Source organism: Podarcis gaigeae, assembly GCF_964106915.1.
Source record: "Podarcis gaigeae genome assembly, chromosome: 2".
Lineage (NCBI taxonomy): Eukaryota > Metazoa > Chordata > Lepidosauria > Squamata > Lacertidae > Podarcis > Podarcis gaigeae.
The window spans coordinates 126,783,836-126,808,910 of record NC_139679.1 but is presented as its reverse complement, the minus strand read 5'-3'; the positions used below and the strand labels follow the sequence as shown (position 1 = coordinate 126,808,910).

General features: G+C 45.5%; 2 protein-coding genes across 13 annotated transcripts in view; one reads left to right on the top strand and one right to left on the bottom strand.

Annotated features, from left to right (window-relative positions):
* Positions 1–25,075, bottom strand: part of LOC310837206 (uncharacterized protein) — a 314,413-nt gene that overhangs the window by 164,003 nt on the left and 125,335 nt on the right. Inside the window, exons 1-2 of one of the 2 annotated variants that reach the window (XR_014560467.1) lie at positions 4,093–5,042; positions 3,791–3,935 (exon numbers count right to left, since the gene is read on the bottom strand). The exons of the other annotated variant lie outside the window; for it this stretch is intronic. The gene's annotated coding sequence lies outside the window, so the exon portion shown is untranslated. Of the gene's footprint in view, positions 1–3,790; positions 3,936–4,092; positions 5,043–25,075 lie in introns of those variants that run through there. 2 annotated transcript variants of the gene reach the window in all.
* LOC310837269 (uncharacterized protein) overlaps positions 1,805–25,075 on the top strand; it is a 173,292-nt gene continuing 150,021 nt past the window's right edge. Inside the window, exons 1-4 of one of the 11 annotated variants that reach the window (XR_014560491.1) lie at positions 1,818–1,941; positions 2,893–3,018; positions 7,410–7,583; positions 9,198–9,955. The gene's annotated coding sequence lies outside the window, so the exon portion shown is untranslated. Of the gene's footprint in view, positions 1,942–2,892; positions 3,019–3,348; positions 3,595–3,663; positions 3,807–5,090; positions 5,116–7,409; positions 7,584–8,967; positions 9,171–9,197; positions 9,956–10,370; positions 10,493–25,075 lie in introns of those variants that run through there. The other 10 variants (XR_014560492.1, XR_014560486.1, XR_014560487.1 and 7 more) reach the window with 10 other exon arrangements.

The window sequence follows — 25,075 nt, the reverse complement described above, 5'->3', positions numbered from 1 at the left end:
CCCTGGGTGTGGGGGCGGACTGAGAGGGGGGAGCGGAGGGAGACCCCCAAGAAGGAGGGCTGAGGGGACCCCCTGGGTGTGGGGGGCAGATTGAGAGGGGGGAGGGAAGGGAGACCCCCAAGAAGGAGGGCTGAGGGGACCCCCTGGGTGTGGGGGGCGGACTGAGGGGGGGCGGAGGGAGACCCCCAAGAAGGAGGGCTGAGGGGACCCCCTGGGTGTGGGGGGCGGACTGAGGGGGGGAGGGAAGGGAGACCCCCAAGAAGGAGGGCTGAAGGGCCCCCTGGGTGTGGGGGGCGGACTGAGAGGGGGGAGCGGAGGGAGACCCCCAAGAAGGAGGGCTGAGGGGACCCCCTGGGTGTGGGGGGCGGACTGAGGGGGGGAGTGGAGGGAGACCCCCAAGAAGGAGGGCTGAGGGGACCCCCTGGGTGTGGGGGGCGGACTGAGGGGGGAGTGGAGGGAGACCCCCAAGAAGGAGGGCTGAGGGGACCCCCTGGATGTGGGGGGCGGACTGATAGGGGGGAGCGGAGGGACACCCCTAAGAAGGAGGGCTGAGGGGGCCCCCTGGGTGTGGGGGCGGACTGAGAGGGGGGAGCAGAGGGAGACCCCCAAGAAGGAGGGCTGAGGGGACCCCCTGGGTGTGGGGGGCGGACTGAGAGGGGGGAGCGGAGGGAGACCCCTAAGAAGGAGGGCTGAGGGGACCCCCTGGGTGTGGGGGGCGGACTGAGAGGGGGGAGCGGAGGGAGACCCCCAAGAAGGAGGGCTGAGGGGACCCCCTGGGTGTGGGGGGCGGACTGAGAGGGGGGAGCGGAGGGAGACCCCCAAGAAGGAGGGCTGAGGGGACCCCCTGGGTGAGGGGGGCGGACTGGGAGGGGGGAGCAGAGGGAGACCCCCAAGAAGGAGGGCTGAGGGGACCCCCTGGGTGTGGGGGGCGGACTGAGGGGGGGAGCGGAGGGAGACCCCAAGAAGGAGGGCTGAGGGGACCCCCTGGGTGTGGGGGGCGGACTGAGAGGGGGGCGGAGGGAGACCCCAGGAAGGTGGGATGAGGGGCCCCCCTGGGTGTGGGGGGCGGACTAAGGGGGGGCGGAGGGAGACCCCAGGAAGGAGGGATGAGGGGCCCCCCTGGGTGTGGGGGGCGGACTGAGGGGGGAGGGAAGGGAGACCCCCAAGGAGGAGGGCTGAGGGACCCCCTGGGTGTGGGGGGCGGACTGAGGGGGGAGTGGAGGGAGACCCTCAAGAAGGAGGGCTGAGGGGACCCCCTGGATGTGGGGGGCGGACTGATAGGGGGGAGCGGAGGGACACCCCTAAGAAGGAGGGCTGAGGGGGCCCCCTGGGTGTGGGGGCGGACTGAGAGGGGGGAGCAGAGGGAGACCCCCAAGAAGGAGGGCTGAGGGGACCCCCTGGGTGTGGGGGGCGGACTGAGGGGGGAGGGAAGGGAGACCCCCAAGAAGGAGGGCTGAGGGACCCCCTGGGTGTGGGGGGCGGACTGAGAGGGGGGAAAGGGCCCCCCAAGTCTGACTCCGCCAGAGCCTGGAAGAAGCCCAGCTGGGCCTGCCAGCCTCCACGTCCCAGGGAAGGAGGCGTCTCCCCGATTCAGTGGGGCTGCCCCAGGGAAGATGGGGAGCTGGAGGGAAGACTTGGAAGGGTCTCCCTTGGGGGGATCTGGGACTCCTCTTCCTCCCTGGCGCCTGCTCTCGAGGAGACTCCTGGGGAAGCCCCGTCTCCCTGGCCCCGAGTCTGGCTCCCAGGGGGGCTCCGGGGGCCAGAGTGGGGAGGTAGAGGGAGGGCTGGGCTCGGCAAGGGTTAAGAGGAGCAGAGCTGGAGTCCTAGAGAGGACAGGAAGTGGAGGGGGGAGGGGGCAAGGTCCTCCATGGCTAAATTCCCCCCTCCCCCTCACTCCCTGCTTTCTTCTCTCTCCTTTGCAAAAGCCCCTCCTGGACTCGGGTGAGTCTCCTCTCTCCTCCCCCTGAGGGTGCAGTGGGGAAAAGGGGGTCCCAGGGGGGCAGGGAGGATGAGTGGGGGTCCCTGCTCAGATCATGCATGGTGGGGGGAGACCCCCAAGTCAGAGAGCAGAGGGTCCTTTGTCCTCTCTGCCAAGATCGCAGGAGGTCTGCAGCTCTGCTCTTCCTTGGGATCCAGATGCTGCCTTCCTTTTGGGGGAGGGGGCTTTGGGTCAAGGAAATAAACCCCCTTCAGAGGGAGGGAAAAGTCACATTTAAGAACAGAGGCTGCAGCCAGAGGGGAACATTCCCACTTGGGGGGAGCACAGGGAGAAGAAAAGCCCGTCTGCATCTGCAGCAGCACAACTGGACCACTTCCTCTGTCCCAGATGCAACAACAACAACTTATTATTATTATTATTATTTATTTTTTGTACCCCGCCCATCTGGCCGGGTTTCCCCAGCCACTCTGGGCGGCTTCCACAGAAACGAAAAAGACACTAATATGTCATACATTTAAAACTTCCCTGAGCAGGGCTGCCTTAAGATGTCTTCTGAATGTCAGGTAGTTGTTTATGTCTCTCCCCTGTCGGTCTCCACACCCAGGGCTGGCGCTGTTACCTTCCAACTCCCAAAGAGACACTTCCATGGTCTCCTACGACAGATGGATGCCAACCAACCAACCAACATTCCCTCCCCTCCCCCTCCTGGTGCCCCTTGAGGTTGGCTTGAGGGCAGGGGGAGGGTCCACCCCACCAGATGAAGAGAAATTGGAATGCTTGCAAAGAATTACTTGAAAATGAGTGCCATATAGATAATAAAACATTATTTTGTGGAATTCCCCCATTTACACAAAGATTAATACCCAACATTTAAATACATAACAAAATGGTTTCAGAAAAGAACAGAGCAATGTTTGGAAAAATATCATCTTTCTTCTCCCTTTTTCCCTTAGGGTCCAGTGGGCTTTGAAGACGTAGCTGTTCCTTTCACAGAGGAGGACTGGGCTTTGCTGGATCCTGACCAGAGAGCTCTGCAGAAGGAAGTCAAGGAGGAGAATCCTGGGATCGTGGCCTCTCTGGTAAGGCTCCCTGCTGGATCATAAGATCGGTTTTGAAATTCCATACAGATCTCTGAAGGACAAACCTCCTCTATTTTGAGGGAGCCCCATAGCGCCACCTGCAGCATCTGAGATGTTAACCCACCCACAACTCTCCATAGGAGATGTATCTCCTCTTCTGTCTGGGAATATTCTTCCACCAGTCCTGCCTTTTCCAACCATGAGGAGGCTGGTCTCAGCTGCCCAGGCCTTCTTCCATGTAGGCTTCAGAGATCTCAGGGACGTGGAGGTACATCCTGTCAAATTCCCCTTTTCTCTTTCTCCATCTGTCTGTTTTTTTGGTATGCAAAGAAATGACTGAGCTTGGAGATGGAGCGGATTCCACGACTGAGCCAAATTAAATCCATCCCTGGAACGAGCCAGGCCTTTTGAATCTCCGGGTCCCATAAATACGTTAGCTAATACCAGCCAAAAAAGGCAGTAACTCCCTTCCCTTCTTCCTCTTTCACAAGCAGTCATTTGCATTGTTCAGTCATTTCAGCCTCAATTTCTTCCTCAGGCTAGGATTATTATTATTATTAAAGATATCAGGAAACTTGATGAGGAATTAAGGGGAAAGACAGTGTTGACCCAGAGTAGTTACAAAATTAATGTTCTCTCCCCGAGTGCCACAGACCCTCCTCCAAAGAGAGCTTCTCTGAAGAAAACACAAGCAAAAATTACTCAATTTTACGTGAATAAGGAAAACGGGGAGGTGGCTAAGAAACAGCGGGAGCCAGATCCTATTACTGACCTTATAGGATCTCTCACCAGCTCTAAGGATGAGCAGAAAGAGGTTTTGGGTCCAGCCAGCTCAACTGCTAAGTCATCTCTGGCACTGAGACCAGGAGCTAAGCGACTCAAGGCCAAATTCAGGCTAAACAGGTAGAGGAACTAATCTGAAAGCAAATTTCAAAATTAAAGCAAGTATAAAAGACTGCTACTCCCAAACTTCTGGGACAAAAGAGGGATTATCAGCCTTTGGTGGCTTGTAGTACTAACAGAGGACATGGAATGCTTAAAATCCTTTTTGGCTGACTGTAATAAAATTCCTACCATCCTGATAGGTACTTGTAAAACCTTCTGGAATAAAGTCTGGCAGAGAGTGTGGAACCAGATAATACAACAATTTCTCTTTTCCTACCATTAAAAATAGATCAATAAGGGAGGTTTGATTTGTCCACATGGCAAAAGGAGGTCTATAAGTACAAAGAAGAGCAAAAATGTTAAAAATTTTAAAAATAGTGCAATATTAAAAAGTTGACTTGAAAAAGCTTTTTAACCTGCTTGAGAGTAGCTCATGCTCTGGGTCCAGACAGAACACTAAGAAGCTTGAACTGTACTAGAATCTGCACACCAGATCCTTATATCAATATGAAACGATATGCAAGGTTATCAAATGTTCTGCTGTCCTGTCAAAAGCCAAAACCAAACCAAGTAGGGAGAGGGTTTTCATAAAAAGGAATTGGAAATGGGTGGTGTCTCAAAATAAGCTACTTCTCTCAAGCTACCCTAAGCCTTTGGGAATCTTGTCACAAGAGGAGCATAAAGTTTGTGAATATGGTGTCTAAGCACAGAGAATATCTAAGGAGGAGTGCTGTATCAGTGTCAAGATTATTCCAAAATGTGGCATCACCAGCTCCTCTGCTTCCACATTCAGCAACAGCTCCAAAAAGTCCTCAATCCAAGGCAGACTATCCTGCTTTAGTTGACAAAGATTCTGCAGGTGACAATCCTGACTAGCCAGCTGACCTGGACCCCAAGGAACCCCCTAACTCAAAGACCCTTGGGTGCTTGCAATTGAGGAATCTGGGGAATGACCTTACTGACAGAACTGAAAAGAATTGACTACATGCCTTCTGTGCTCTGCCACAAGACGCCCAGAATGAAATACTCTCCAGATTTGACCTCTGACGTTCCTGCCTAATAAGTTTGAAGAAGGAGCACAAGGGCTGATGCAAGCAGAACTTGCCCCTTTGTGCTCCAGATCCAGCCCACCAGATATTCCACCGTGAGTTGAATTTATGGGCTGAAAAGCCACCTCCCCCCACCAGCAGGTTAATGAACCCTCTTTCCTACCAATTGGAGATGAAGAGCTTCCCCAAAGATTTGGTCCCCATGCAAGAGGCAAATATGGCCACAACACCTGCCTGGCTTGCGATGAGAGAGCTCAAAGATTGTGAACTGGGCTCTGCATACAAAGAACGCAGCATGCAGGCACCTACAGGACATGTACAGTGGTACCTCGGGTTCCATACGCTTCAGGTTACAGACTCCGTGAACCCAGAAATAGTGCTCAAATCTGGACGGGGCACAAATCTGGACGGGGAACCACTGCTCCAGGCTTGAAACTGTTCAGTCTAAATTCCTAAGGCAGATATTCGGCGTCCCCTCCTGTGTTCCAAACGCAGCATTACGACTCGAGGCCTGCCTTCCATCTGTAGAAACTCAGACCTGGCAAAGAACATTCAACTATTGGCTTCGTCTTAATCTAAATCCACCTGGTCTACTGCCTCTAGTAATGCAAGACCCTCACAAAAGCAAGTGGTTCAAAACTGTGCATCAAAAACTCCTTACATGCGGTCTGCATTCACAGTCCCTACTATCAATGGGCCTCATTAAAGCAAAGAGTCTAATAGGCCAGCGCCTGAAAGACATTGAACGGCAAAACAACCTGACTATCTTAAAGAAACTGTGCCCATGGTATACCTACTTTCCCCCTTCTCATTTTGACTCCCCAGCTTCATATTTGTTTAAATTAACCATCCCAAAATACAGACGTGCCTTTACATTGGCTAGATGGGATGTTCTTCCTTCTGCCGTACTCGAAGGTCGTTACCAAAAGACTCCATTTGAAAAACGACTCTGCCCATGTGGAGATGGTAACACGGAAACAGTGTCCCACGTCCTCCTATCCTGCCCCATCTACAAAGACCTAAGGAATGAGATTATTACTCCACTCATTCTCTCCAACCCCGGCCGTTCACCAGACTTTACACTGTATTTTCTCTTATCTGATACGGATAGTCAGATAACAGAGAAGGTCGCGAGGTACATCGAGAGAGCTGTGAAATTGAGGGCCACCATCTGAGTGACAGACTTGTTCATCTGACGGACCTCCTTTTGCTCGTTCTTTTCTTCCTTTTATTCTTATTTTTATTTCTAATTCTTGTATAGCTGTGGCCTGTTGGCTTTGCTAATAAAGTTTTGATTTGATACTCCGTGAACCCAGAAATAGTGCTTCAGGTTAAGAACTTTGCTTCAGGGTGAGAACAGAAATCGTGCTCCAGCGGCACAGCGGCAGCAGGAGGCCCCATTAGCTAAAGTGGTGCTTCAGGTTAAGAACAGTTTCAGGTTAAGTATGGACCTCTGGAACGAATTAAGTACTTAACCTGAGGTGCCACTGTAATAGCTACTCTGCTATTTTCTGCCCATGCTCTGGGGTTGCAGTTTTCAGGCTTGGGGACAGGGTGGTGACTGTTTTTTGCACCAAGTTGTGTCCATAAGCCCCACTGAGTTCAAGGGTTCTACCTTGAGGTCACTACTGGCCAGACCCTGCCAGCCTTACTGTAGCAGGAAACCCCCCCCCCCATCATTCTGTTTGTACAAACTTCACACACACTCACATTCACACACTACATACGCCACACTTCTGTTATAAATTCATAAGAAAATCAACCATACATCGGATTTGCACTGTTCCATTTTTATTTTACTCCATGAAGGAAGGTTTGATACAGAGCAGCCATAATCCCTTCACCATCCCAGCACATCCACAGGAGCCCTGCCCAGTTATGGCTATGCCAACCCTGATGATCCCAGACAGAAGACAATCAAGATCACAAAGAACTTGCATATGGGAGTGGATTCAGCATGGGGAGGGGGAGAGAAGAGAAACCAGCCAGGTGACAGGACACTCAGGTTACCACCACAACTCCTCCCTCAACCCCTCCTTTCTGTAATGTATGCATGATGTTTCTGGGGGTGGGCTTGACCTAGAGGAGGGGAATTTCAAAAGTTTTTATAAGGTCTTGCACACCATCTTTCTGTGTCTTTCCTCTCTCTTGCAAGTGAGGGGAACACCCTGTTGCAACAGTTCAATAAAGGCCAAGCCTACAGGCTGCTGATTTGCTCCAATTCACTCTGGTGTCTTTACTTTTTGTCCAAGGGAGCCCTCGGATTTTTCCGGTAACATTACGAAGTGGGGTGATTAGCAAACAGGGGAAATGTTTCGAAGTGGGGATGTTTCGAAGTGGGGCTTCTGTTGAGAAGGGGCCGCCCCATTTGTGCTTCTCCAGGGGCAGGAGAATATCTAGGGCAGGAGAATCCCTGCAGGGCCTCTGAGGCTCCCTTTGCTTCTTCCTCTCTCCCAGGACCCTGCAGCTTCTTTTGGCTCCTTGACTCCTCAGGAAGGATGAAAGAGACGGATCCTGAAAAGCTAGCGAGGATGGAAGGGGGAAGATGGACGGTTGACCTGGTCCGGCTGTCTCCTGCATCCCTCCCCACAACCTCTGAGCATTCCCTCCCAGGGACCTCCGAGAGATCTGGTGAGTCCCAGGGGAGGGGAGATGGGGACCTGGATGGATGGAGCCAGAGAGGAATTGGGGCTTCCTCAGCTAGGGGGTGGGGGGAGGCAGGCAGGCGGATGGAGATGGAGAAGGGGAGCACCTTTTCGGGCTCCCCCACCTGCCTGCCTGCCTGCTCCTTTGTCATCTGCAGGCAATTTGAGCTAGGAATCGATCACAACTCCCCGGCCACCGCAATGTATTGGCAGCTCAAAATGGCTAAAACCAGTTCTGTGATCTGGATGCCCTGCCAATGTCTGACAACTCACTGATCCATCGCACAGCACTGGACTCCTTAAAGGAACCTGATCGTGCTGTGCAGTGTGAACTCGGATGGGGCCTCCGTGTGTTGCCTTTTTCTCTTCTTTTTGTATAACTTTTATAAGCTTTATAAAACAAGGAAGATAGGAATAATGGATGATACAAATATGTAGGCTGAGCCTGTATATCTCAAACATAGCAGAATAAATTTGCAGGAGTATCTATAACATATAGTTCATCATTAGTGGTCAGTGAGTTCTGGGTGCATGAATTGCCTTCAGCTGAAACAAAAAAAGGGGAAACAGGAGAGCACAGAGAACATTCAACATCGCAGAGCCAAATGCCTAGACTGGAGCTCTTGTGGCCGTTGTGCTTAGATTAAGTGAGTAATAGTCATTTTTCCTCTTCTGTTACCAATGAAACAATACAGAGTTGGTCTCATTATGAAAATGGGAGGGGGGGGGGTTCAAAGTGAAGAAAGAGATTTACGTATAAATTTAAATATTTTCCTGTTTTAATGTTTTTTAATTATTATTATTTTTATTGGTTTTCACATATTACTTTACAATACAGATGTACCAAAGCCAACACCATTTCCTCCCCATCAACCCCCATACATTTGCATTTCTATTTCCTCAATCCATTATATTATCCTTTTCTCCCTCCTCCCACTTCCCTCCGCCCCCACTCGATTTCCTCCACATTATACAATTTACAATAATCTTTGCATTCTACAAGCTTCTCAAATCATCTTCATATTCTTATTATCTTTCCTTACTAATTTTTCTTCCATCCAGTACTTCACATTTCAATCTAGGCATATTAGCGTATCTTTTCTTGAGCAATATTTTGCCATATATTCATCAAAACATTTCCACTTGGTTGTCAAGCCTCTGCTTAAAGACCTCCAAAGAAGGAGACTCCACCACACTCCTTGGCAGCAAATTCCACTGTCAAACAGCTCTTACTGTCAGGAAGTTCTTCCTAATGTTTAGGTGGAATCTTCTTTCTTGTAGTTTGTATCCATTTCTTCTTATAGCAGTTAATTTTGCCCGAATTAAATATTCATTTAGTTTACAAATCCATTCCTCCTTTGTGGGTATAGTTTGTGACTTCCACCGAGCAGCAATCACTATTCTAGCAGCTGCACTTGTGGAATGTAATGGCGTCCGCCACACTTTCCTGTGCCAACTCTCCATGCCAACTGTGAGCCTTAAGCTGTCTTCCTGGCTCCAAGCCGAGTTTCGCAGCAGCGGTCGTGCCTTGGGTGGGTGATAAATCCAAGGCTGTACGCAGGCTTCTTGCTCATCTAAGAAGTCTTTAATCATTGTACAGAAAAACATCATAAATCAACCCGGAACTCGAGCGGACATCTCCTCGGCTCGACAGCTAAAAACGAAAGTAATTCACACACAAAGAAAGATTCCCGTATGTGAACAAAACCACGCCTCAGAATGTGAGACGTCACGCAGAACTGTTTAACCCTGTAAGTTCTGATTCTCCTCACAGTACTTGCATATAGAAAAATTCTCCCCCCCCCCCCCGTGGTATCTCTTCATCTCTCAATCCAAGGAGATATGTCTCTGGTTTCTTTGTTATTGATATTTTCAACATCTTCTTTAGTTCTTCGTGTACTACTATCCCAAATTTCTTAATTTCCTCACACCTCCACCACATATGTATTGTTGTTCCTATTTCTCCACCACATCTCCAACAGAGGTTGGATTTCAATTTGTATATCTTTGCCAGCTTAACTGGCGTTAAGTACCACCTATAGAACATCTTTACAAAATGTTCTTTAATTGTATATGAGGCAGTAAATCGTATAGCCTCTCGCCAGAGTTTCTCCCATTGCTCTAGATAGATAGTATGTCCGAGATCCTGAGACCATTTAATCATCGTTTTTTTCACTTCTTCCTCCCATCAATTCCCAGTCCAATAAAAGATTATAGGTTTTGAATAACAATTTCTTGTTGTTCTTTATCACCGTGACTTTAAATTTCGAATCTTCTTTTACAAATCCTTTCTTTTCATCCGAGTTGAATATACTTCTAAGTTGTATATATTGCCATCTCTCAATTTAAATTTGGATCAACCAGATTGAAATAACTTCTGATGGGGAGTGTTCAGGTGAAGATGTTGCTGTTTGTTTCACAGACAAGGGGTGGATGTTGCTGAATCCTGACCAGAGAGCTCAGCATAAAGAGGTCAAGGAGGAGAATCGTGGGATCGTGGACTCTCTTGGTAAGGCTCCCTGTTGGATCATAACATGTTGTGATTGCAGATGGAGTGGATTCCATGATTGAGTCAGAACAAAATCCATCCCAGATAAAAGCCAAGCAATATCTCAGTTAATACCAGCCAACTAAGGAAGTGAAACCTATAGGACGGCCTCACATCTCATTCTCTTCAGTTCTTCCTCTGTCACAAGCATTCATTAACATTGTTCAATAATCTGGAGCTCCCATTTCCTCCTGAGACTCTAATTAGCATCTCTCTTCATTGCAGATGGTGATGACTTAGAAGGGAAGAACAAGGGGGAGCACAACAGAATCCACATAGCGGAGAAGTCAGATAAATATTCAGAGTGTGGAGAGAAGATCCGTCAGAGCTCCCAGTCCACCTCCCATCAAAGAAAGAGCTTCATTCGAAGGAATAGCCTCACTTCACACAAAAGAACACAGAGTAGGGAGAAATCGTATCAGTGCCTGGAATGTGGAAAGAGCTTCAATCGAAAGAATAATTTCACTGTGCATCAAAGAATTCATACAGGGGAGAAACCCTATCAGTGCTTTGAATGTGGGAAGAGCTTCCTTCGGAAGGATAGTCTCACTTCCCATCAAATAATTCATACAGGGGAGAAACCCTATCAGTGCTTGGAATGTGGAAAGAGCTTTCGTCTGAGTGGTGAATTCACTTCCCATCACAGAATTCATACAGGGGAGAATCCTTATCAGTGCTTCGAATGTGGAAAGAGCTTTTGTCTGAGTGGTCAACTCACTTCCCACCAAAGAATTCATACAGGGGAGAAACCCTATCAGTGCTTGCAATGTGGGAAGAGCTTCAATCGAAAGGGTCACCTCACTTCTCATCAAAGAATTCATACAGGGGAAAAACCCTATCAGTGCTTGGAATGTGGAAAGAGCTTCTGTCAAAGGGCGACGCTCACTTCCCATCAACAAATACATACAGGGGAGAAACCCTATCAGTGTTTGGAATGTGGAAAATGCTTCAGTCATGGTGATGACTTAGAAGGGAAGAACAAGGGGGAGCACAACAGAATCCACATAGCGGAGAAGTCAGATAAATATTCAGAGTGTGGAGAGAAGATCTGTCAGAGCTCCCAGTCCACCTCCCATCAAAGAAAGAGCTTCGTTCAAAGGAATAGCCTCACTTCACACAAAAGAACACAGAGTAGGGAGAAATCGTATCAGTGCTTGGAGTGTGGAAAGAGCTTCAGCCAGAGGGCCCATCTCACTTCCCATCAAAGAATTCATACAGGGGAGAAACCCTATCAGTGCTTGGAATGTGGAAAGAGCTTCTGTCAAAGGGTGACACTCACTTCCCATCAAATAATTCATACAGGGGAGAAACCCTATCAGTGCTTGCAATGTGGGAAGAGCTTTCGTCTGAGTGGTGAACTCACTTCCCATCACAGAATTCATACAGGGGAGAAACCCTATCAGTGTTTGGAATGTGGAAAATGCTTCAGTCATAGCACCAGTCTCACCTCTCATCAGCAAATTCATACAGGGGAGAAGCCCTATCATTGCTTGGAATGTGGAAAAGGCTTCAGTCAAAACTCCCATCTCACTTCCCATCAAAGAATTCATACAGGGGAAAAACCCTATCAGTGCTTCGAATGTGGGAAGAGCTTTCGTGTGAGTAGTGAACTCACTTCCCACCAAAGAATTCATACAGGGGAGAAACCCTTTCAGTGCTTGGAATGTGGAAAGAGCTTCAGTCACAGGCATACTCTCACTTGCCATCAAAGAATTCATACAGGGGGAAAATCCTATCAGTGCTTGGAATGTGGAAAGAGCTTCAGTCACAGTAAGACACTCTCTTCTCATCAAAGAATTCATACAGGGGAGAAACCCTATCAGTGCTTCGAATGTGGAAAGGGCTTCAGTCGGAAGGATAATCTCACTTCCCATCACAGAATTCATACAAGAGAGAAAACGTCTTAGTGTTTGGAATGTGGGAAAAGATTCATTCATTGCCCACCAAATAATTTATACGGGGTTGAAAATTGTGTCCCTCTCAAAGGGGGCTGCAGACAACCGACAGATTACAACTGGGGAATATTTCACACAGGAAACCACATCTGCTTGCATGGACTTTTGTTGTATATGGATTTATAAAAGTGAAGGTGAATCTTTGATCTTTGTAAGCTTCCCTTAGGGCTCAGGGGGAGCAAGCTTGGATTGTAGAGGAACCAAACAAGTATTAACTGTGAAATCTATCGCACAGTGTGGTCTCTTCCAGAAGATTCTTCGGTTTGGGAAAATATCTTTTTTTTAAAAAAAAGATATTTATTGTCATTTTCACAAATTTTATAAAACATAAAAATCACAAAAAACAAAAAAACAAAAATACATACAAAAAAAGCAAAAAACCACATGTGTATCTTCATTCCCATATGTTCATGAAACTTACTTTCCCAACCTCCTCATACCTCTTCTTACTGTATTCCATTCTCTAATTAAACCTCTTCAACAAATCCTTCCCTTAATTTCTGTTAGATTTTTAAGCTTACTTTTCATATTTACATAAATATTACAGCTAGCAACCGCTTAATTTCAGAATCAACATCGTCTTAACATTCAACAATTTTACAATATTTCTTAAGATAGTCTTTAAATTTTTTCCAATCTTCTTCCGCCGTCTCTTTCCCCTGGTCTCGGATTCTGCCGGTCATCTCTGCCAGTCCCATATAGTCTATAACTTTCATCTGCCATTCTTCCACGGTGGGTAGTTCTTCTGTCTTCCAATACTTTGCAATAAGTATTCTTGCTGCTGTTGTTGCATACATAAAAAATGTTCTGTCCTTCTTTGTCACCAATTGGCCGACCATGCCCAGGAGAAAGGCCTCTGGTTTCTTCAGAAAGGTATATTTAAATACCTTTTTCATTTCATTATAAATCTTCTCCCAGAAAGCCTTAATCCTTGGGCACGTCCACCAAAGGTGAAAGAATGTACCTTCAGTCTCTTTACATTTCCAACACTTATTATCAGGCAAGTGGTAAATTTTTGCAAGTTTGACTGGGGTCATGTACCACCTATATTATCATTTTCATAATATTTTTTTTTAAGGCATTACATGCCGTAAATTCTATACCGGTGGTCCATAACCGTTCCCAGTCTTCAAACATGATGTTATAACCAATATCTTGTGCCCACTTAATCATAGCTGATTTGACCGTTTCATCCTGTGTGTTCCATTCCAACAGCAAGTTATACATTTTTGACAAGTTCTTAGCTTTGGACTCTAACAGTTCTGTCTCCAATTTCGATTTTTCCACCTGAAAACCATTTTTCCTATCAGACTTAAAAACCTCCATTATTTGATAATAGTGAAGCCAATCTCGCACTTTTATCTTTCAATTTCTCATAACTCTGCAATTTCACTTTATCCCCCTCTTGTTCCACTATTTCCCAATATTTCGGCCATTTTGACTCCATATTAAGTTTTTTCACGGCCTTCGCCTCCATTGGAGATAACCACCTGGGAGTTTTGTTTTCCAGCAAATCTTTATATTTAATCCAGACATTATACAATGCTTTCCTGACAATATGATTTTTAAAAGCTTTATGAGCTTTAACCTTGTCATACCACTGATATGCATGCCACCCAAAAGTGTTATTGAACCCTTCTAAATCCAAAATATCTGTATTCTCAAGAAGTAGCCAATCTTTCAACCAGCAAAAAGCTGCTGATTCATAGTAAAGTTTAAAGTCTGGCAGGGCAAATCCCCCCCCTTTCTTTTGCATCAGTTAAATTTTATTCTGGGCTTTTTGCCCTGCCACACAAATTTGGAAATGTCTTTTTGCCACTTCTTGAAACAGTCCATCTTATCCACAATTTGCAATGTTTGGAACAAAAACAACATTCTAGGCAATACATTCATTTTTATAGCTGCAATTCGACCCAACAAGGAAAGCTTCCACTTCGACCAAATTTCTAAATCTTTTTTCACTTCTATCCAGCATTTTTCATAATTCTCTTTAAACAAATTCACATTTTTAGCTGTCATATTAATCCCCAAATATTTCACTTTCTTGACCACAGTTAAACCTGTCACATTCTGAAACCTCTCCCTTTCAATAGGTGTTAAATTTTTCTCCAAAACCTTAGTTTTAGTTTTGTTCAGTTTAAATCCTGCCACTTGACCAAAATCTTGAATTAGTTCTAAAACCCCTTTTTGTACTAGATTCCGGCTCTTGTAAAGTAAGTACCAGATCATCTGCAAATGCTCTCAATTTGTATTGTTTAGCTCCGACCTGAACCCCTTTGACCAACTGATCCCTTCTAATCATGTTTAGTAAAACCTCCAGAAGTGAAATAAAGAGTAATGGAGAGATTGGGCACCCCTGACGTGTTCCTTTTTCTAACCTGAACTCTTCTGTAACCACATTATTCACGATTAATTTTCCTTTCTGTTCTAAGTATATTGCACCAATACCATTTTCAAATCCTTGGCCTACCCCCATCCCCAGAGAGTCTTCTCTGTCTCTGTCTTTGGTATTAGTCAAAACAAAAAATTCCTTCCAGTAACACCTTAAAGACCAACTAAGTTAGTTCTAGGTATGAGCTTTCGTGTGCATGCACACTTCTTCAGATACACACTTCTTCAGATACTGTGTATCTGAAGAAGTGTGCATGCACACGAAAGCTCATACCTAGAACTAACTTAGTTGGTCCTTAAGGTGCTACTGGAAGGAATTTTTTGTTTTGACTATGGCAGACCAACACGGCTACCTATCTGTAACTTTGGTATTAGTGCTATATGCGCCTCTTTCCACGAATCCAGTGCCCTTTTCCTCTCCAAAATTTCATTACAAACTTCCTTCATTGGTTGTACAATCCATTCCTTCAGCATCTTATAATACAGTGGTGCCTCGCAAGACGAAATTAATTCGTTCCGCAAGTCTCTTCGTCTTGCGGTTTTTTCGTCTTGCGATGCACGGTTTCCCATAGGAATGCATTGAAAATCAATTAATGCGTTCCTAGGGAAACCGCCTTCAGACCAGGTCCGGGGACAGTCTGTCCCCCGACCTCTTCTGAAGGCTGGGGGGGGGGGACAAGGGCTTTTCTTCCCACTGCCAGCCTTCAGAAGGCTGTTCTGAAGGCTGGCGGTGGGAAGAAAAGCCCTTCTTCCCACCTCCCGCCCCACAAGCTCCGGGGACAGGAGGGCTTTGCTGCCGACCGCCAGCATTTTAAAAGCCCCTGCTGTCCCGGGGCGATTTTAAAATGCTGGCGGGGGGGAGCGAAGTCTCCGCTGCCCCGGGGAGATTTTAAAATGCTGGGGGTCGGCAGCGAACGCTTCGCTCCCGCCCGCCAGCATTTTAAGATCGCCTGGGGCAGCGGAGAAGTCTCCGCTGTCCCGGGAAGGCAGGCGGGGGGAGCAAAGACTTTTGCCCCCGCCTGCCTTCAGAAGAGGTCCAGGACCTCGTTCAGATGCCCGGCGGCGGGGTGCGAGGTTCCCGCCCCACCGCCCCGCTTCGGAGCAGCGTTCCGAAGCGGGGCGGCTGGGGCAGGTGTTCCCTCCCCTCCGCCCCGCTTCGGAGCAGCGTTCCAAAGCCGGGCGGCTGGGGCAGGTGTTCCCTCCCCCCCGCCCCGCTTCGGAGCAGCGTTCCGAAGCGGGGCGGCTGGGGCAGGTGTTCCCGCCCCCCGCCCCGCTTCGGAGCAGCGTTCCGAAGCGGGGCGGCTGGGGCAGGTGTTCCCTCCCCCCCGCCCCGCTTCGGAGCAGCGTTCCGAAGCGGGGCGGCTGGGGCAGGTGTTCCCTCCCCCCCGCCCCGCTTCGGAGCAGCGTTCCGAAGCCGGGCGGTGGGGGCAGGTGTTCCCTCCCCCCCGCCCCGCTTCGGAGCAGCGTTCCGAAGCCGGGCGGTGGGGGCAGGTGTTCCCTCCCCCCCGCCCCGCTTCGGAGCAGCGTTCCGAAGCCGGGCGGTGGGGGCAGGTGTTCCCTCCCCCCCGCCCCGCTTCGGAGCAGCGTTCCGAAGCCGGGCGGTGGGGGCAGGTGTTCCCGCCCCCCCGCCCCGCTTCGGAGCAGCGTTCCGAAGCCGGGCGGTGGGGGCAGGTGTTCCCGCCCCCCCGCCCCGCTTCGGAGCAGCGTTCCGAAGCCGGGCGGTGGGGGCAGGTGTTCCCTCCCCCCCGCCCGGCTTCGGAGCACCGGGAGAAGCGATCTCCCCGCAGCCCCTTGCTTCAAAAGAGGTCCGGGGGCAGCGGGAAGCGCTTCCCGCTGTCCCCGGACCTCTTTTGAAGGAAGGGGAGGTGGGGAGAAGCGATCTCCCCGCCGCCCCTTGCTTCAAAAGAGAAGACCCGCTGTCCCCTGGGCAAGCTTCGTTTTGCGAAGCAAGCCCATAGGGAAATTCGTCTTGCGAGGCAACTCGAAAACGAAAAAACCTTTCGTTTTGCGAGTTTTTCGTCTCGCGAGGCGTTCGTCTTGCGGGGTACCACTGTAAGCCCATCTGGTCCCGGAGATTTGCCCAATCGCATATTTTGAATGGCTCCTTCTATTTCCTGTTCAGTTATTTTCTGGTTCAGCCCTATTTTACTTTCCTGAGAATTTTTTTGTAATCCATATGTCTTAAGGAATTGGTCTATATCTTGTTCTTTCTGCGGTCCTTGTGAGTATAATTGTTTAAAGTAACTCTGGAAACAATCTCTAATTTCATTTGGCTTGTGAATACTATGCCATTCCTCTAGTAACCCAAATTTGGTCGATTCTGGTCCATGTCATTTTAGATTCAGAAAAGAAGGTTCCCTCTCTTTCAAGAGGATTCTTTGTTCTCCATATGTCAATTATGTCTATATTGTCAGTCATTTCAAAAAAGGTTTTTGGTAGTCTTCCATCCTTGGTAAGTATTTGTCTTTGTGCTTTATCCATGTTTGTTGAAACCACTCCATTCATGTCCCCCATCATTATCAAGTTATAATCCAAATAGTCTAACAAAATCTCATGTAACTTCTTAAAGAATTCCGATTTCCCCTCATTAGGTGCATAAACTCCAACAATCAAAAATTTCTCTCCTTGGGCTTGAATTTCAATTGCCAAAAATCTTCCTTGTTCATCTTTAAACACAAATTTTGGTACCAATTTTTCTTTTGCATATATTACTTCTCTTTTTTTGACTCTGTCAGATGAGATGAATTCTTATCCCAGTCTTTTATTCACTAATAATTTCCTGTGCAGCCTTGTAACGTGTTTCTTGTAAGCAAATCAAGTCCAATTGTTCTTTCTTCAATATATGAAAAACCGATTTCCTCTTTCGAGGCATGTTCAGACCATTGCAGTTCCAGCTTAGAAGTTGCAGAGCCATGTTGAGACTATTTACTTCCTCCAACTGCTCCAAGTCGTTGTTCTTCCTCTGTCGGTGGTGACAACCCAAATGATAAGTTAGATATGTCCAATGATCCTTTTCCTGGTATTACCAGTTCAGTTCCCCTCCGGATTCCACCTCCTTTTGAAGGTCGTCTTCGTGGTATCTCAAAAACTTGTCTTTATCACTCAATGATCTTATTCTTATCTTCCTTCCTTTGAACTTAAAAGATAGGCCTTGTGGATATTCCCACCTGAAGAATATCTTATTTTTCTTCAATAGAATGACCAGGTCTTTATAGTCTGCTCTTACATCCAAAATGTGCTTTGGGATGTCTTTATAAATCTCCACAAAAGAATTCTCAATCTCCAGTGTTCTTTGGTAGTGCAGGTTCAGAATTTTATCTCTTTCTTCTTTAGTTCTTAATGTTATCAAACAATCTCTTGCTTTATTTTTCCTTTGTCTTGTACCAAGCCTAAATGCAGTCAATATCTTAAATTCTTCTTCCTCCAGGTCCTGTTGCCAAAAGTCCGAAAATTCTTTTGTTAAGAAGTCCACCAGGTTATCTTTTTCACTTTATGGAACTGACCTCAACCTTAAACTTCTCTCTTTTCTTTGCAATTCGATCATAGACAAGGTCAGGTCGTGGTCCTCCAATCTCTTGATGACCGGTGGTATCCTCTCCTGAGTGGCAACAGCAATCTCTTTCGCTTCCTCAGCAATCTTTCGGGTTGTGGCCGAGTCCTCCAAAAGCCTTACAGTAGTCTCTGTGTTAGAATTTACCTTCTTCCCCAGGTCATTTTTTTGAGACTTCAGCCACTTGTTTGTTAGTTTCCACAACTTGTTTATTTGTCTCAGTACCCTGCTTCGTTAAATTTTCTAAAGATGCATTAAAAAGGCTCCTTTGTGGTTTAGGGGGGGCTCAAAAGGTGCCCACCGGATCTTCTTGTTCACAGGATTCTGCTCCTGTGATTTTTTAATGGTCCCCGCTTCGCCGTAGCGGCAGGACCCGAACCCGCGGAGCAGACTTCCCCCGGAGCTCCGAGGCAAGTCCGCCATTAATCGCTGGCGCTGACCGGAAGTCGGTTTGGGAAAATATCAGTCAGTTAAAATACATTACATGTGTCTTAATTTTAACTAAACAAAGGAAAACTGGAAGACAGCCCAGAGTCCTGGAAGGTAAGACGGTGGAATGAAATAGGGCCTTCTGAGGAGGGACTGCACCGAAAACAATTGAGGGACAACAAGAAGAAGAGCACAATTTTCATCATGCATGTTAATTTACATATAGATCTGTTAAATAGGATGAAAGTTGCATGCCAGTGGCTGTCAAGATAAGATAAAGGATTAAGATCGGGATGATATTGGGAATAAATAAAAGAGAGAAAAGTAGGAACAAGAACCCCCCCCCCCAAAAAAAAATAATCTCATCAATCTTTGACTTTTGTCTTCTTGGTTTCTCTGTTGTTATTCTGTCTCTCACAGCTACAATAAACCTACCATTAATATTGTGGACTAGGCATTTCTTCGTCAGAGGGCAAAAACCCAAATTTAGCAGGGGATCAAATACTTCCGGTCGGCGCCAGCGTTTAATGGCGGTCCTTGCTTCGAGCTCCGAAGCAGGACTGCTCCGCGAGTTCGGGTCTGACCCGCTAGGGCGAGCGGGGGACCCCTAAAATCACAGGTGCAGAAGCCTGCGAACAAGGAGACTCGGTGGGCACCTTTTGCGCCCCCCGGTACTGTGAAAGAGCCTTTTTAAAGGCTCCGGAGCCGCATCGGGTGTGAGCGCGGTGCTGAGAGTCGCTACCCAGCCCGTGGAGCGAAGCCGCGTCGCCATGAACGGAGAGCGCCGATTCCTTCCTGAAATTGAAAATTGAATGCAACACCCGTGAGTAAGATCGAGGGACTGAACGGGGCACTAAATTTTGAAATTTGGCTGAAAACGGGAAAGGCATAAACTAAGGAAGTCTGCCTCCCCGAACTGCATGATAAACAAAGCAACGAAAGAGCAAGCTGTATTTGAAAGAAAATATTTTTTTTAAGCTGTCAAACCTGACATCGGACTTAGATCTCCCCCCGACAGGCAGGAGAAGGGGGGAAGAAAATTGGACACTGTTAACCTGCGTAAAAATAATCGGATGGAAAAGATCTTTCACTGCCAAATCCCCCAGGTCGGGCTGCCTGAGTAAGGCACCGGGAAAGCGAACTGTCAGTTCAGACTGCATACAAAGTGGGGGTTTGTCTGAAACAAAGTTACTGGACTTTAGTGTTACTGGACTTTAGTGTAACTATCTTGCTGAACTTTTGGTTACATTGAAAAAAAGTGGATTTACAGTGCGGACTCTTGAACTTTTTGTTCATTGCTCTATGTTTCTTTGCTTCTTTTTCTTTTCCATTTGGATACAATTGTTTTTTTTTTATAATATTTTTTATTCATTTTCACAGACATAAAAATAACATAAAAAAAGAAAAACAGTAAAAAACAATCATAACAGGACATACAAACACACATAATGCGACTTCCCCAAACCTTCCCCTCACTGCACCCTTATTTTTTAAAACAACAATTTTTAGCAATCCTTCGTTCAAATTCATAACTAATTTCCTTCAAATTTTCTTAAATTTAAAATTTAGCAGCTATGATTCTCTATTTCATACCCCTTGACATCTTAACATTCCATAATTTTACAACAGTTCTTAAGATAAACTTTAAATTTTCTCCAATCCTCTTCCACCGTTTCTCTCCTCTGGTCACGGATTCTGCCGGTCATCTCTGCCAGTCCCATAAATTCTGTCACCTTGATCTGCCATTCTTCCAGAGTAGGTAATTCTTGCATCTTCCAATACTTTGCTAGTAGGATTCTTGCTGCTGTAGTTGCATACATGAAGAATGTTCTGTCTTCCCTTGGTATCATTTGGCCGGCCATGCCCAAGAGAAAAGCCTCTGGTTTCTTAGCAAATGTTCGCTTAAGAATTTTCTTAATTTCGTTATAGATCATTTCCCAGTAGGCCTTGATCTTTGGGCAGGTCCACCAAAGGTGATAAAAGGTTCCTTCACATTTGTTGCATTTCCAGCAATTATTATTGGGCAGATGATATATCTTTGCTAGCCTGGCGGGGGTCATGTACCACCTATAGATCATTTTCATTATATTCTCTTTTAAGGCACTACATGCCGTAAATTTAATGTCTGTGGTCCATAACCGCTCCCAGTCCGCAAACATAATGTCATGACCGATATCTTGTGCCCATTTAATCATTGCTGATTTAACTGTTTCATCCTGGGTATTCCATTTCAGCAGCAAATTATACATTCTAGACAGATTCTTAGTATTGGGTTCCAATAATTCCGTTTCTAGCTTTGACCTCTCCTTCTGAAATCCTACTTTCCTGTCTTGCTTAAACGTCTCATTAATCTGCTGGTAATGTAACCAATCTCGGACTTTAGGTTTTAATTTCTCCATGCTCTGTAATTTAAGCTTTTCACCATCGTATTCTAAAATCTCACTATATTTTGGCCAATCTGAATCCATATTAAGTTTTTTTACCGCTTTGGCTTCCAGGGGTGACAACCACCTGGGGGTTTTATTTTCCAACAAGTCTTTATAACGATTCCATACATTGAACAATGCTTTCCTGACAATGTGGTTTTTAAAACCTCTGTGTACCTTTACCTTGTCATACCATAAATATGCATGCCAGCCGAAGTTGTTATCATATCCTTCTAGATCTAAGATGTCTGTATTCTCAAGAAGTAACCATTGTTTCAACCAGCAAAAAGCTGCTGCTTCATAGTAAAGTCTTAAGTCCGGCAGGGCAAAGCCCCCTCTATCCTTTACATCAGTTAAAATCTTAAATTTAATTCTGGGCTTTTTGCCCTGCCAGACAAAATTAGATATATCTTTCTGCCACTTCTTGAAACAATCCATCTTATCCAAAATTTGCAATGTCTGAAATAAAAACAGTAGCCTCGGCAGTACATTCATCTTAATAACAGCAATTCGGCCTAACAAGGAGAGTCTCAACCTAGACCATATGTCAAGATCTTTTTTAACTTCCAACCAACATTTCTCATAATTATCTTTAAATAGGTTCACATTTTTTGATGTTAAATTCACCCCCAGGTATTTCACTTTTTTTGTTATTTCCAAACCAGTTTCTCTTTGAAAACTATCTTTTTCCTCCGTCGTTAGGTTTTTTCCCAACACCTTCGTCTTTTGTTTATTTAATTTAAAGCCTGCCACCTGACCAAATATTTCGATAATTTCTAAGGCTCTTTTCGTACTGGCTTCTGGTTGTTGCAAGGTTAAAACTAAGTCATCTGCAAATGCTCTTAACTTATAGTGTTTAGTTCCGAGTTTTATTCCTTCTACCAACTGGTCCCTTCTGATCATGTTCAATAATACCTCCAGGACCAATATAAATAATAGAGGGGATATTGGGCATCCCTGTCGTGTCCCTTTTTCTATTGGAATCTCATCCATAACCATACCGTTCACAATTAATTTAGCTCTTTGCTCAGAGTATATTGCACCTATACCGTTTTCAAAGTTTTGGCCTACCCCCATCCCATGGAGATTCCTCTTTAGGAAGGTCCAGCAAATGTTGTCAAAGGCTTTCTCCGCATCTACAAAAATCAAAACTGCTTTTCTGTTTATCTCTGTCTCCAAAAGTTCTAGTATGTCTATAATATTTCTCACATTGTCTGACATATATCTCCCTGGGAGAAAGCCTGTTTGGTCTTTATGAATCTCCTCTGATAACACTTTTTTAAATCTCTTTGCTAAAATTTCTGCAAAAATTTTATAATCCACATTCAAAAGCGATATGGGGCGGTAGTTCTTAACCTGATGTTTCTCAGTTTCTGTCTTCGGTATAAGTGAGATAAATGCCTCTTTCCATGATTCGGGAGCCTTTTTCCCCTCTAAGATTTGGTTGCATACTTCTTTCAATGGTTGTATTAACCATTCCTTCAGTGTTTTGTAGTATCTAGCAGTCAGCCCGTCTGGTCCTGGTGATTTTCCCAGTTGCATATTTTGGATGGCACCCTCTATTTCTTGATCTGTAATTTTCTCGTTTAAAATCCTCTTACTCTTTTCCGAGATCTTTGGCAGTCCATAATTTTTAATGAAATCTTCAATCTCTTGTTCCTTCTTTGGCCCTTGAGCATATAACTTTTTGAAATAACTTTGAAAACAATTACTGATCTCATTTGGTTTATTAATAAATTTACCATCCACTTCGAGCGATGTCACGGTGTTCAACTTTTGTCTCTTTTTCAATTGCCATGACAGAAGTTTCCCACATTTATCTGCTGATTCAAATGATTTTTGCCTCATTTGTTTTATTTTCCATTCTATCTCCTCATTTACCAATTCCATGTATTGGGTCTGATAATACTTTATTTCTCTTAGGATCTCCTGAGATTTAGGTTTAGACCTCAATTTCTTCTCTCCTTCTTTTATTTGATTCCAAATTTTTTCCTTCTTCTCATTTTGCTGTTTCCTCTTTATGGAGTTTTGCTGAATCAGGAAACCTCGCATCACGGCCTTGCTTGCGTCCCAAATTGTTCTTCTTTCCACCTCTGATCTTAGGTTTATCTCGAAGTAGTCTTTCAGTGTCTTTTGGGCCTTTTTGTAGATTATTTCATCTTTAAACAGGGTGTCATTCATTCTCCATCTGAAGGTTCCAGTTGTTGTCAGCTTCATTTCCATCTTTACTGCATTATGATCGGAACAGGTTTTTGGGCAGATTTCTGTTTTTTTAACCCTTGGTGCCAGATTGCTGGAAATCCATATTTGGTCAATCCTAGTCCATGTCATTTTTGCTTCAGAGAAGAAGGTCCCCTCTCTTTCCAGAGGGTTCCTTGTTCTCCAAATATCAATCAAGTCCATGGTGTCAGTCAGTTCAAAAAAGGTCTTTGGCAGTCTCCCATCTTTGGATATCGTTTGCCTCTGCGCTTTATCCATGTTTGTGGAGACTACTCCATTCATATCGCCCATCAATATTATTTTAAAGTCCATAAAGTCCATTAGCGTCTCATGCAACTTCTTGAAGAACTCGGCCTTCCCTTCATTAGGCGCATAAACTCCTACAATCAAAATTTTTTCTCCTTGAATTTGAATTTCCACTGCCAGAAATCTTCCTTGTTCATCCTTGAAGATCAATTTTGGTTCCAATTTTTCTTTAACATAAATCACAACCCCCCTTTTCTTAACTTTGTCTGAAGAAATAAATTCCTGTCCTAATCTTTTATTAATCAGAAGCTTTCTGTTTATCCTGGCAATATGGGTTTCTTGTAAACATATTATATCCAAGTGTTCTTTCTTTAGTATATGAAACACCTGTCCTCTTTTTCGGGGATGGTTCAGGCCATGACAGTTCCAACTCAAAAATTGCAGAGACATTTTTGTTATTGGGCTGCTTTTCCACCGACTGCTCCAAGTTCTTGTTCCTCGTCAGTAGGTGCTGGCACTAATCCAAATGATAGATTTGCTATATCCGGTATTTCCCTCTCACCCACAGTTCCTTTCTCAAAGTCCTCAAAGTGTCTCTCCAAAAATTGGTCTTTATCTTGAGTTGTTTTAATCTTAATTTTCCTTCCTTTGAAGTTGAAGGACAATCCTTGTGGAAATTCCCACCTAAATGGGATATTATGTTTTTTCAGCAAATCCACTAAAGTCTTAAATTGGGACCTCACCTCTAGGAAGTGCTTAGGAATATCCTTAAAAATCTGTATTTGGGAATTCTTAACAATTAAAGCCTTCTGGAAATGTAAGTTCAGTATTTTATCTCTTTCTTCTTTAGATCTTAAAGTAATTAAACAGTCCCTTGGTTTCTTGCCTTGTTTTCTACCAATCCGAAAGGCTGTAGTGATTACAAATTCTTCCTCTTCCCCTTCTAGTTCGTCAATCCAAAATTCTTGAAACTTGTCTGTAAGAAAATCTCCCAGGTTGCCTTGTTCCTCCTCAGGTACTGATCTCAGTTTCAGATTCTTATTTTTCCTCTCTAGTTCCATAAAGGCCAAAGCTGAGTCATGTTCATGAACTTTCTTTGCAATGGGTGCAAACTTTCCCCTGGTGTCCTCGGCTGTGCTCCTTGCGCTCTCAGCTATTTTTCGTGTCTCTGTACTTTCTTGCACGAGACGATTTATAGAATCTGTATTATTTGCAATTGCCGTTGTGTTCAGGTCTAATCTTGTTGTCAACTCTGTCAGTTTCTTAGAATTGTCTGTCAGTTTCTTAGCATTCTCTGTAGATTGCTTAGTAAGTGCTTCTAAAGACTTGTTTATTCTGAGCAGTGCCTGTGTCATAGATTCCATTGATGCTGTTGTTCCTTTTTCCTGTGCAGCTGTAGCTCCTGTTATGGAGCCTCTTCTTTGGGTCTGCCTTTGAGTTTGTTTTGATTTACTTCTTGTGGTTATTTCCTCCTGTGGAGTGCTCATAACTCAAGGTCGTTCACACAGGAAAGTTGCAAGTGGAAAATCCCACTTCTCTGTCTCTGTCACAGTGCAACTGTTTCTCTCTTTTAATCCTCTAGAGGGAGAAATTGTATCCAAACAATGGCAACAGCAACTACTAAAACAGGGGGAAACAAGTAACCAACGCAAAGTTCCACAAAACAAAAGTCCAGCCAAAAGCCTTATTTGTTGTAAATAGGTTCCATCCACT